We start from the raw sequence: 12,391 nt of genomic DNA, 5'->3' as shown, positions 1-12,391 counted from the left end.
GATGATCAGTATGGGTGGGTTATTTGCCCATGAGGGCATCTGAGAGGAAGAAGGAAAAGTTGGGGAAGAGTTTGTTTTATCTTGTATGCCATTTCCAAGGCTGGGATAATTTTAAGAAAATATTGCAGAAGCTTTATACTTGACGTAAAGAGCTTGTATTCCTTTAAATAAATGTCAATAAAGTTTTCCATTTTAATAATGGGTATTTTGTGTGTTCGTGTTTTGTTTAACCAATATATTTTGTTCAGTGCTATTGATTTTAGTTATAAACCAAACTATAGGTCTAGATCTGCTAAGAGCTGACCATAAATAATTGCTGATTTTGGCTATTTAGTCTATAGATACAAGATTATGTTACTGTGATTGTTTCCTCACGAAGCTGTGCTTCTTGATGAACGTGCCCAGGTCCATTTCTGTGTAGATGAGATTGAGCCATTGCTCCAAGAGATTAAAACATTGTGTGACCTGTAGGGAGACTTTTTTCTAAAGAATCTCAGTAATTTCTTCAAAAGAATGGATTGAGGCAATAGCTGCTCCAATGAGGATTGTGTTTTACTTCAATTTTTTTTCATATACATGGGCACATGTTTTGTTCCCATAAACTGTTCAGTTATGAGCGTTCCCTAATAGTGTATTGTAAAATAGAACCATGATGTTACACTTTATCTCCAATCTTTAATCAACTTGAAATAAAGGAAGAAAATAACTTGGCTGTAATTTACTTAAAAGAAACGTCCTCCAGAGATGGGCTCCTGGAGTCAATAATCACATTCCCAATCCTCCTGGGAACTGGATGCCTAAGAGGTGCATGTCAGCATCCTGGGAATGACCATCTTTTTAAAAACTTACATCCCAGTGGAGATACACTGAGCTTTTCTGCAGGATTTTCCTACTGTGAAACACCTGAGATTGGGAAGTAGGTAGCTTTTGGGAATGGTTGGTATAAACTGGGGATGCACATGCCACCACTCTTTTGGAGGATTCAATGACCAGTTTTAATTGATGAATGATGTTTCCAATGGCTTTGGAAGAGTTGAGGTCACTCAGTGGGACACCTGAATGTGTGGCATGAATAGGTGTGCTGTTAACTGAAATTCCAATGCCTTTCCATGTGAAAAGCTGCCACCTGCTGGGTGCTGCAGATAACTGCAGGCAGGATCCTCAAATGTTTTAGTCTGTGATACCTTTTTAGAGTTTTGATTTAAAGTACAGTAAATGGACAACAACTACAATTTGCATTATATAATGTCTTTAACATAGAAAAATGTCCTAAGGTACTTCACAGATGTGCAAGAAAGAAAAATGGTTGTTAAAACTTGTATTTATATAGCACCCTTCATGACTTCAGCCTCGGCAGCTGAAGAGACAGCTGTCAGGTTGGTGGTGAGGGTACGTAGTTTATGGCAGGGGTTGAAGACTGTGGCTTCAGTCTTTCCCATTTAGCTACAGGAAATGATGGCTCATCCAAGACTGGATATCAGACAAACAAACTGACATCACTGAGGCATTAGAAGGGTTGAGAGAGGTGATGGGGAGCTATAGTTGGGGCTTAGCACTGTGCATGTGGAAGCTGACTCCTCACATGTCTGAAGAGCATGTCACCAAGTCATATAGATGAGAAATGTGGGGAGCCATAGATTGATCCCTGGGAGAACTCTGGAGGTGATGGTGCGGGAAGTGAAACCAAAGCTAGACGTACTCTGATTATGGTCAGATAGGCGAGTGGAACTAAGTGAGTTCAGTCTCTCCAAGCTTGTCAACAGAGGAGAGGCATTGAAGGAAGATGGTGTGATCGACTGTTAAAAAGCTGCAGAGCAAATGAGAATCATGGTCATGGTCATAGTCAGAGATAGTAGTTTGTAATTCTTTGGTTATTGCTGCTTTGGTGATATTGGAGGGATTAAAATAGAGATGGGCACAGATCTGGAAGGTGACTGTGTTAGAACGATAGAAGTACTGTACAAGAACTCCAGATTCCAGGTTTGAATTGATATGTGGCCTCAGCATATAATGGTGTGGATGTGAAGTGCAAACTCTTTCAATTACTGGTACCTAAACCTTCTGTCATTCTGACAAGATTTCCCAACCTGATCTGATTGACTGCAGGAGAGTTTTTTCATTTGCACATTAGTACACTGAGGTAGGTGGAGACAGGTAATATAAAGGTAGGAGGTAAGATCAGTGTTAATCCAAGTGGAACTGATTGATAGAAGCATTTGCTGGAGTCACTCTTGGGTCCTGAGTTTTTCATCACATCTATTTATGAAATGCCTTGGGACATTTTTTTAATGTTTGAAAAATGCAAGTTTGAGTTTTATTTCTTTGGAAACTTTGTAAAATGAAATGTCACTCCTGATTTGGTGAGATGAGCAGTGGAACCTACTTTAAAGTGAACACTGATGCAACACAATTCTGCTTTTGGGTTGAAGATGATTTCAATGCCTTTGTTTACTGTGTAACAGAGAGAATAACTCTTGTAGTCTACTGAAATGACTACTGCTTATTAGTAGAAATTGAGCGCTTAATATTTAATTGTTTCACTGCATGGATAAAATTTAAATCCATATTCTCATTCTCATTACCTTGCATATATGGAGTTCTTAATCTCTTTGATGGACTTAGAGATGCACTTGTAAAAGATGTTGTTCAGTATGGAGTGGTATGTTCTAGGATTGCATGCTTAAATTTCCACATGGTATGATGGTGATGCAGCATTTCTCTAGAGGGAGGCACTGAGAATGAAAAGAACAATTCCCCAGGCTGTGCTTTTATACCATAAATCTAACTGTCCTAATTTCCCAGGGACTCCTGCTGTTCACTTGTTCGAATGTTGAGCGAGGACAGGACTGGGCTTGGCTGTGATGCCCTCCATAGTCGAATAGCTTTCTGACACTCATACCTACGCTCACACGTGAATTAAGATTGCTAGGACGTGATACTGGCAGGTGCTTGTTGCCATGCAAATATACCAAAATATAACACATACCAACACCTTCAGATTGAGAGAGAAAACTGACAAAAAAAAATGTGAACTATTCAGTTAGGTGAGATTTTCCTCTGGGTTATTACAGGGTACATGACAATAGATTAATTCAAAAGCGAAGAAACCAGGGTTTAAAATTTCTTTGTCACTATTGCCTCTACCACATATGTTGGCCTCATGAGTGATGACACATAATATCTGTAGGGTTTGGTCCACCCTGCCACTTGATTTCTAAATGATATAGGGACTATATGTGGTTTCTGGCCCTGATCTTGCAGTTTGGAGCTGTGGGTTGAGGAGATTACATGCTCCCTGTTGCACACTCAGTGCTAGGCTTTTTACTGGAAGCATTAAAGTAGTTTCAAGTAGGGTGTCCAAGCTTTTGTATTCCTGAGCCACACTAATACTTACACTGGAGCCTTGGGGTAACTTGTAAAAGTTTGTCCACATTCTCATTAACTTGCATATATTTGCTGATATTAAGAGGTCTAGTATTCTGATTTAGGATTTATCCACCAGTGAGGCAACAGCACTAAAAATAACCCTTTTCAAACTTCCAGACACAAACAATTTACAGGACGAACCAGCAAGTAAATCTAAGTATAGTATTTAGTTACTTTGCTTTGAAGGCTGGATTGCTAGGTTTGGGGCTACATGTGACCATAGGGCTATAGGGTGAGTGCCCCTGGTTTAGAGTACTTTATGCATTATGACGTGCTTCCTGGTCAAGATGGGGGTGATCTTCTGGGGATGTAAACAAATTTATATTATGAAGCTATACACATAATCAAGCGCAGGCTAATGTGGTGTAGCGCAAGTAAAACTTCAATGTTACTTCTTTCAGCATAAATTGGATCTTAGCACCAACCCCTAAGTCCGGCTAGTAAAGGGGATGGACATGTCTATGATCCACATTGTTTAGGTTGGATTCAAATTCTGATTTCATAGATGAAAGGGCAGTGTTCTTGAGTACATGGCCTGATTCCTTGTTTGGAAGTATGACACAAAGAACTATTTTTTGTGATGACTTCCTATGCTATTTATCATTAATCTGCGATAGTCAGCAATGATCATTTCAAGGGGGGAAAATGTTTTGAGTTTATTCAGAACTGCTTACAGTTTAAGGATGGCACAGTGCATCGGTGCAGCCTGGTTCATGTCATGAGATGCTGACCTTGTGCAAGGTTGATCTTTTGAAACTATTTGTTCCCTGTCATGAAAGAGCTGTGACACAATATTGGTAAGGTTTGGTTCTCCCTTGATACTTGATTTCCTATGTGTCAGCCTTGGCTCAGTGATGGCACTCTCCTGAGTCTGAAGGTTGTGGGTCCAAGTCCCACTACAGAGATTTGAGTCTGTAAACCAGGTTGACACTTCAGTTTAATCCTGAGGGTGTGCTGCAATGTTGGAGGTGCTGTCTTGCAGATAAAATGCTGAACCGAGGTTTTATCTCCTCTCCGGTGAAAGTGAAAGTTGGCACTATTCGTAGAAGAATAGGTGAGTTCTCTTGGTGTCCTGGCCAATATTTATCCCTCAACCAACATCACTTTATTTAAAAAAAAAATTACCTAGTCATTATCTCATTGCTGTTTGTGGGACCTTGATGTACACAAATTGACTGGTGTGTTTTGCTACATTACAACAGTGACTACACCTCGACTCTTTTTAATTGGCTGTAAAGTGCTTTGGGCTGTCCCACAATTGTGAAAGGTGCTATATAAATGTAAAATCTTTCTTTCTAGATGCAGGACTATGTGGTCTCTGGCTCTGATCTTGGAGTTAGAGCTGTAGATTGAGGAAACTGCTTGTTCCTTGTAGCACTCACTTAGTGCCAGGCTTTTAATGGAAACATTACAGTAGTTTAAAGCAGGGTTTCCAAACTTTTTTGTTTACATGAGACACGTAGGTGCATACCAAGTCTGGTACTTGCTAATGATAGTATTGCTCAATTAGCAGATATCTCATGTTAGTTTGTGTGCCTCACGTATGCTAAAAATAGGAAGAAGTTATAAATGGGGACGATTATAATCTGTAAAGGTACTGCATAATCACTGGAATTGATATTGCAATCCTTATTGCACTGCAGTTCATAGCAGCCTAATAGGATTATTGACTATTCCTTTTCATTGGCTGCCTTACTGTGTTGGAGGTGTATCCTACATTTTGGCCCACAGTCTGATAACCACAAAACTTTGTAACCCAGTGGTAACCCCCAAATGGCAAAACCCCCCAGAAATTTGTAGGTCTGGATTACTAAAAAGGATCATATATGGTGAGCTGGAAATGTGCAAGTAGAGGTAAGGTGGGCAGGGAAAAAAGTACAAGGGCCCACTCAAGCACAACTTCAATGCTGTATCAATGTCGACAGCTGGGAAAATCTGAACAGATCACAAGAGCTGGTTGTATCAGGTACTTCAGGTACCAGTATATGGATCTTCTGAAGGAGAAACCTGAACAACAGCATCTTCTCACCCCTGTTAGGTACAGTGAAACTTGTAGGAGAGCTTGTCTCTTTCATGTTTGACACACTAGTCATCAACACGCAAGGCACACTAGGCATGATTTTAAATGGGAAAAACTGGGGGGGGGGTAGTAAAAATCTAAAACCCTTCCTCTTCCAGTCTTCAATGAGGTGGGGAAAGGGGTGGGCAACCAACCTGCTCTTATAAGGCGGGTTGGTCAGTAAAAGCTTTCAAGGCGGCTGTGGGCCTCCATTTTTGACAAGTTTTTTGTTTTTAACCTCTGGGGGCTGGGATTTCCAGGCCTTCTACTTCACACCACATGAGAGGAGGTGAGAAGGCCCAAAACTGCAGGTAAGTGTCTTTTATAGTTCAGCTTGTGGGCTCTGAGGAGCAGAAGTGCTTCCCTCAAGTCCAATAAATCTACCTTCAGCGGTCCCCGGCTCCCCTCCCCACCACCACCACCACCACAATGGCCCCTGCGCAGGCATGATGAGACTTTCGTCAGGCCTGAGGACTTACCTGCAATCTGAGTTGGAAATCAGCACCGAATGAGGAATCCATGCAATTTGCACTTTCCACCAGCAAGGGGGGGGGGCTCCGATCTCTTAAAGGCAGGCTGTCCATTAGAAATCTCTTAAGGTATCTGGTACCGGTTATTTGCTGAAAATAACACTGTCTGAACAGAGATCAGACATCGCACACGTAAAACACAGATACAGGTCCAGTCCCTATGTTTACACATTGAGTTATGTTAAAACATTGGATAAAGGTTGCGCACAACTAAATCCCACATCCTCCAATCTGCATGCCAAACCTCACCAATCTGCCCATCTGAGTTTGTACCAGGCATGTGAGAGTGCGTGCACCAAGGTTCTCTGCTGATGCACTAGAAGCCTTGGTGCAAGTGGTGGCCAGAAGGAGGGATGTCCTACATCTGGGGGGGTGGTGGCAATAAGAGGCCCTCCAGACATATACCCAAAAGGCAGCGGGGGACAAAGTCAATGCCAGGCGCACAGCATCATGAACCTGGATGCAGTGCAGGAAGAAGTTCAATGCTTTGACATGAGTGGTCAAGGTGGGTGAGGTCAACTGTCAAGTGGCGTTTCCTACCAACTATACCACTAGCTGCATCCACTGCTCCATGCACTACACCCCCCATCACCCACATACCAACAAACTCTTTCCATCAGTACTCAATTCTTCCAATCAAATGCTTCCTCTCACCCATACACATTACCACTGTTACAAGCTGTCCACCCACAACTCACAGGCCACACACACTGGCAGATACTTAACCATGACAGGCACATCATCCAGACACACGTCCTGCTTTCTTGCAGGAGAAGGTGGCGCATATCAGGAGGCAGCAAGTGGCAGTGGCATTTAACCCCTCGAGCCTGTTTTACCCGCCATTGCCCCATATCTCTTAATACCCTTGTTCACAGAAATCTATCAATCTCAGATTTAGAATTCACAATTGTGCTAACATCAACTGCTGTTTGCAGAAGAGTGTTCCAAACTACTCCCACCCTTTGTGTGTGGAAGCCTTTCCTAACTTCACTCCTGCACGTTCTGGCTCTAAATGTTAGGCTATGTCCCGTGTCCCAGTATTCAAGTATAGGAGCCCTCCAAAAACAGTTACAACTGTCTCAGCGGTCAGAAGCAATAATCCAGCCACTAACCTGTAAATCCTGCATGGTCCCTTTAAATAGTGCCGGTGGGGGTCCTCCAGGCACTCAAGACACGTTCAGATGGTCATGGTTAAGTCTGTGTATTGAGTTGAGCATTATGTCCCAAAATGGTGTCTATCACTTTAAATCAGCATTACGTACTGTATCTATTTTCTCCTTACTTTACATGCTTCAGACGTTTGTTATCTGCGCCTGCGCTAACTCCTATACCAAGATGGCGTCCAGTGCACATCATGCTGGAAACATGCGTGCGCAGCCAAGACCCATCTTTGCAGTTCGGAGGCTGCGTAGCGCCGAAACAATGGGCGCTACAAGGCCCAATTTACGCCCCTAGACTTGTTTTTAAAAAAAATCCACCTAAACATAAAAGGTGAGAACATGCTCTTCAAGTTGTAAAGCTTTCATCTGGAATCATCCTATTCTGTGGGAAATTAGCCTAAAAATTGTCTGAAGTAAAATTAATAGCCCCATGAAGAAGGTCCTGCAGTGGCCCAGCTGCCTACATGCTGCCACAGTCAGCGCTGCATTCATTTTGATTGCTCTTGCTCTCTCTGATTTTGAAATTATTAGCTTTGCCTTAAGGCTGTATTGCCATACAATTGTTACAGAAATTAACTTCCCAAACATAACTATATCCTAGCATAAACAATTTGTTTGGAAGTATTTTTGGGGTTAATTTCATAGCTTACTTATGACAGTCACTTGTGAATTATGGGAAAAACTGAATGCCAGAGGCGAGCAGCAGCTGCCCTCAACATCAAGACCGTATTTTATCAAGCATGGCACCAAGGATCCCCAGCAAAACTTTTTTTTTACTAAATCACAAAATTGCAGTCAATTCGGGATTAAAGATTAAAACCTTTAGAGGCTGGGGCCATATCTGTGCAAAGGAAGATGGTGTGTGGTTGTCGGATGCCAATCATTGTAGTCCCAGGGCATCACTGCAGCAGAAGCATCCGTGGCCCATTCATCTTCAGCTGCTTCATCAAAGACTTTACCTCCATCATAAGCTCAGGAATGGGGCTGTTTGCTGATCATTCCAGAGTGACCTACTCCATTCACAACCAGCCTGATAATGAAACAGCACATGCCAGCCTATAGCAGAATATGGACAATATCCAGATTTGGACTGATAAGTCCCAGATAGCATTTGTGCTGCATAAATGCCAGGTAATGACCATTTGAAACAAATAAAAGCCCAGCCATCACTCCTTGACCTTAAATAGCACCACCATTGTTGAGTCACCGTTGACCAGAAGCTGATGTAAACCGGTCGTATCATCACTGTAGCAACAAGAGTAGGGTAGAGACTCTGCTTCCTGACCACCCAAAGCCATTCCACCATCTACAAGGCTCAATTCAGGTGTGTGATTGAATACTGATCACTCACCTGGATGGGTGAAGTTGCAACGACAGTGAAGAAGTTCAACACCATCTAAGACACAACATTTTGCTTGTTCGTGTCCCTGTCACTGGATTCAATATCCACCTTCTCTACTACTGGGGCACTATGGCTACATTCTGTACGTTCTACGGGAACCATTGCAGCAACTCACCAAGGTTACTTTGATCACACCGTCCTCCCTTGTGACCTTTACCAGTGAGAGACAATTGCAACAATGTCGTGGGAACACCATCCGCTCCAAGTCATGTCGAAACTTAATGCATTTGTATAGTAATAAGTAATATTAACACCCAAACAAGTAGTACAAAGAGAAACTTTATTGAACCTTAACATGTATACAACTGGAAGAACACCTCAAACAAAAGTTGAGGGTGTAGCTTCGCTGAGTTAAAGAAACAGCCCACGTTTATACAATTCGGTAAACAACGCCCACCTGTTACAGAATATGGGCATACACGTACATTCTTCATTGGCTCAGGTAATTGGTCAATCAAAATAGGGAGCCCGCCCTCGAGTTCCCACAGCTATCTTGATACCTTGCACGCAGGCCTGGGAAAGTGCTTTTCCCTACATTTCTGTCTTTCGTTATCAGTAGGGCTGTAGCTAGTCTCAAGGCTATATGGCCATTTATTCCTGTAGTCAGCTACCTCCCTATCTAAAGGGAGGACAGCTATCAACGTGAGAAACTCAGAAGCACAATTGTGTAATTACTTTGTGTTTTTGTGAGAAACTTTATTATGTGAGTTAAGTGAATTAATAGAGTTAATACGGTCATGTATCCCTTCATGCACGTCCATAGTCATACACTATCTTGACTTAGACATATACTGCTATTCCTTCATTTTCACTGGTCAGAATTGTGGAATTACATATCTAACAACACCATTGTGGGGGCACGATCACCACAAGGATCTCAGCGATTTAAGGAGAAGGTCCACTGCGACCAAATGTGCGGTCTTGCCAGTCTCGTGTGTGTGTGTGTGTGAGATTCGTTGTGTGTTCGGAAACTACAACTGCCTTTCTCCGGGGCGGGGGAAAGGAGTGTTAAATGTGCCCACAGAACAAAATGGGAAACAAACATGTCCTCTATTTTCTTGGGTATGGGAATTTGCAATGATCCATGAAACTTGCTGACGAATGGTGAGCATGCTAAACACTCGGATTGTTATTCTGGATCAACTATAAATGATGTTTTACACTGTTACATTAACATTGTCCCCATTTTGTATAGCTGTCAATAGACACCATGTCTAATCAGTGGGTTCCATTATAATAGAAAGGAAAAGCAAGACTGTTCTGAAAAAAATCTGAAAAGTAATGGCTAAGCCAAATGATATGTTGCAGGTTGGATTTTCTTCACTCCACTGGGTTCTTGATCTCTTGTGTGGCTGTGGTGAGATGCCACTTGGAGTCCAAATATCTTTTCATATTGAGGTGAAGTGCTGGTGGTGGGAGGAGGGGAGAAGAAAAACTCATAGTGGCTAGCCAAAAGTGACATTGTGGTGCCAGGGTTATCTGGGACCATTATGGGAGGTTTATGGTTCTAGGGATGTCAGCGATGAGGGAAAATTGGGGAGAAGGTAAATACCCTATTATTAGTATATGTACTGAAAAAAGTTGCTTAGATTCTCACCAGTTTTATTATAGTTAAATCAATAATTGGAAGCTCCTCTGATAACTTGGTGGATTTATACAGTGGGTAGCTGAATCATACAGAATAGAAAGATCCCAGGTTTGATCCATTGTCAGTGCTCAGTTACCTAATTGTAAACAATTTTACAACACCAAGTTATAGTCCAACAATTTTATTTGAAAATCACCAAGCTTTCGGAGGCTTCCTCCTTCCTCAGGTGAACGTCAAGAAAAAACATTTTCTTGACATTCACCTGAGGAAGGAGGAAGCCTCTGAAAGCTTGTGATTTTCAAATAAAATTGTTGGACTATAACTTGGTGTTGTAAAATTGTTTACAATTGTCAACCCCAGTCCATCACCGGCATCTCCACATCACAGTTACCTAATATCAGCTGGTGTGATGGGAAGGACATTGCAAATGGTCTTTGTTGCCTCCCTAATTGAATAACACCATTGATCAATATTCCCACTCCTGATTTCTGTCCAGTGACCATTGCTGGAAGTGTACATGTGTGGACATTGGCTGAGAACAGGATTAGGCTTAGATGTGATGCCTCTCAGTTGAATCATTCCCCGAAATGTATTGTCAAGGGTCATGTGAATAATGACCACTTCGGTGCGTTAACGGACAGTTGACTAGTATTTCTGAAACCGCGCTGCAGCATAAGTCATTGGCTTCAGCAGAGGATGGGAGAAAATTGGAGTGTGGAGCAAGGAACTAAATAGAGGCCCCGATTGTGAGATTTCTGCTTTAGCAGTGTGGTATGGATGTTTCTGCCATGATTTGCTCATCTCAGCCACATAATCAGAGCATGGTGCGCTGCTGGTTACTCCTCTTCTTAAAGATCGAGGGAGAAGAGGAACTCGAGGGTAAAACACTTTCTTACCGGAGATCAACTAACTTAGCATAGATCAGAGATTGAACCTTGGACATTCCTGGACTGTGGGGTTGATATCCAATAAGCTAAGAGGGAAAGGGTCAACAAGTGGAGATCTTAGTGTGTTGCACAATTATGTCTCAGTGTAGCCAATAATTCTTGGCTACAATTTATGGACAATTTAATTTTCCATAAACAATTTATCCAAAAAACTTTTTAAATGAACATTTATTTAATTTCAAATGACATGGCTCAGATCATACAAACCATGATTATGTGACTCATTTGCTTTAAATAATTTTTTAATGATCTCAGTCGAATTCTTTCTCAACAGCAGTTAATAAATTGTCCTAAATTGTGAACGTTATTAAACTCCATATTAATTTTATTTTTCCCAAAACACATGAAATGTCTGGAAGTTGTTCATTAACGTGAGTCTTGTTACATTTGTTTCCATTTAGTTGTCAGAAAGGCACTTGGAGAAAGATTTAATCTTTTGTGTTTGTGATGGTTTCCCCCCACTTCTCTTGACTTCTTATCTGTTTTTGTTTTAACTGCTTGAAGACCTATCTTGCAGGACTCTAGACCTTCTTGGCATTAATTAGTTTACCCCACCCCCAAACTTATGGGGCAAAGATTAATGCTTGGTACATTACCTTTCCTATGTGGCTATTCTTCATGTGCGATCCAGTGCTGAGTATTGGTAGGCTATTTAATAATGGTGGGCATCACTGCTATGCCCTATCCTGGACTCCTTCGATATTCACATGAATGCATAAGGTTTCTAGCAGAAGTTGCTGGATAGTGATCAGGAGCAGAAACCTCATTTTCTTTTCTTCCCTAACAGAGGGGCTAATTGTATCAACTTCACCACTACACCAGCTGAGATAGCCTAACTCAGCACAGACCAGAGGGTGAGACCGAGACCTTACTGGTTTGTATGTGGCTCTGTACTATGTAGTCTGCTTTTTCCACTGAGCCATGGGGGGTGGAACCCATCTTCCAAACATAAGCCAAATTTCAGTTGGCTCCATTTTTTTTTTAGACGTGAACAGATTTTGTGGGGAGGAGGTTCAATAGAATAATTGTATGTCCAAAACATTGTGAAATGTAACATGATTGCAATCTGACCGATTTATTATCCTGGGGAAAATGATGGTGGAAGTGAGACATTTGAGTAGAGAAGAGAAATTGAATAGTAAACCAACTTGGGCTGCTGTTTCATATTTCCTATAAGTTGGTAGGAGCATAAAGAGGTCTGAGAGCTGGTTACCTGCATCTCCTTTCTGATTGATGAATGGAGTGTGGTGATAGAGGAAATAACTTAGAACTTTTTTAT

The 12,391-nt window shown here is 41.7% G+C and overlaps 1 protein-coding gene across 6 annotated transcripts in view; it reads left to right on the top strand.

The window, feature by feature from the left end:
• smtnb (smoothelin b) overlaps nucleotides 1-12,391 on the top strand; it is a 314,089-nt gene that overhangs the window by 73,205 nt on the left and 228,493 nt on the right. The window lies entirely within an intron of this gene.

The sequence above is a fragment of the Heptranchias perlo genome, chromosome 25 (genome assembly GCF_035084215.1).
Source record: "Heptranchias perlo isolate sHepPer1 chromosome 25, sHepPer1.hap1, whole genome shotgun sequence".
In the NCBI taxonomy this organism is placed as follows: Eukaryota; Metazoa; Chordata; class Chondrichthyes; order Hexanchiformes; family Hexanchidae; genus Heptranchias; species Heptranchias perlo.
The sequence above is the reverse complement of the archived record's forward strand: the minus strand, read 5'-3'. Positions and strand labels throughout refer to the sequence as shown.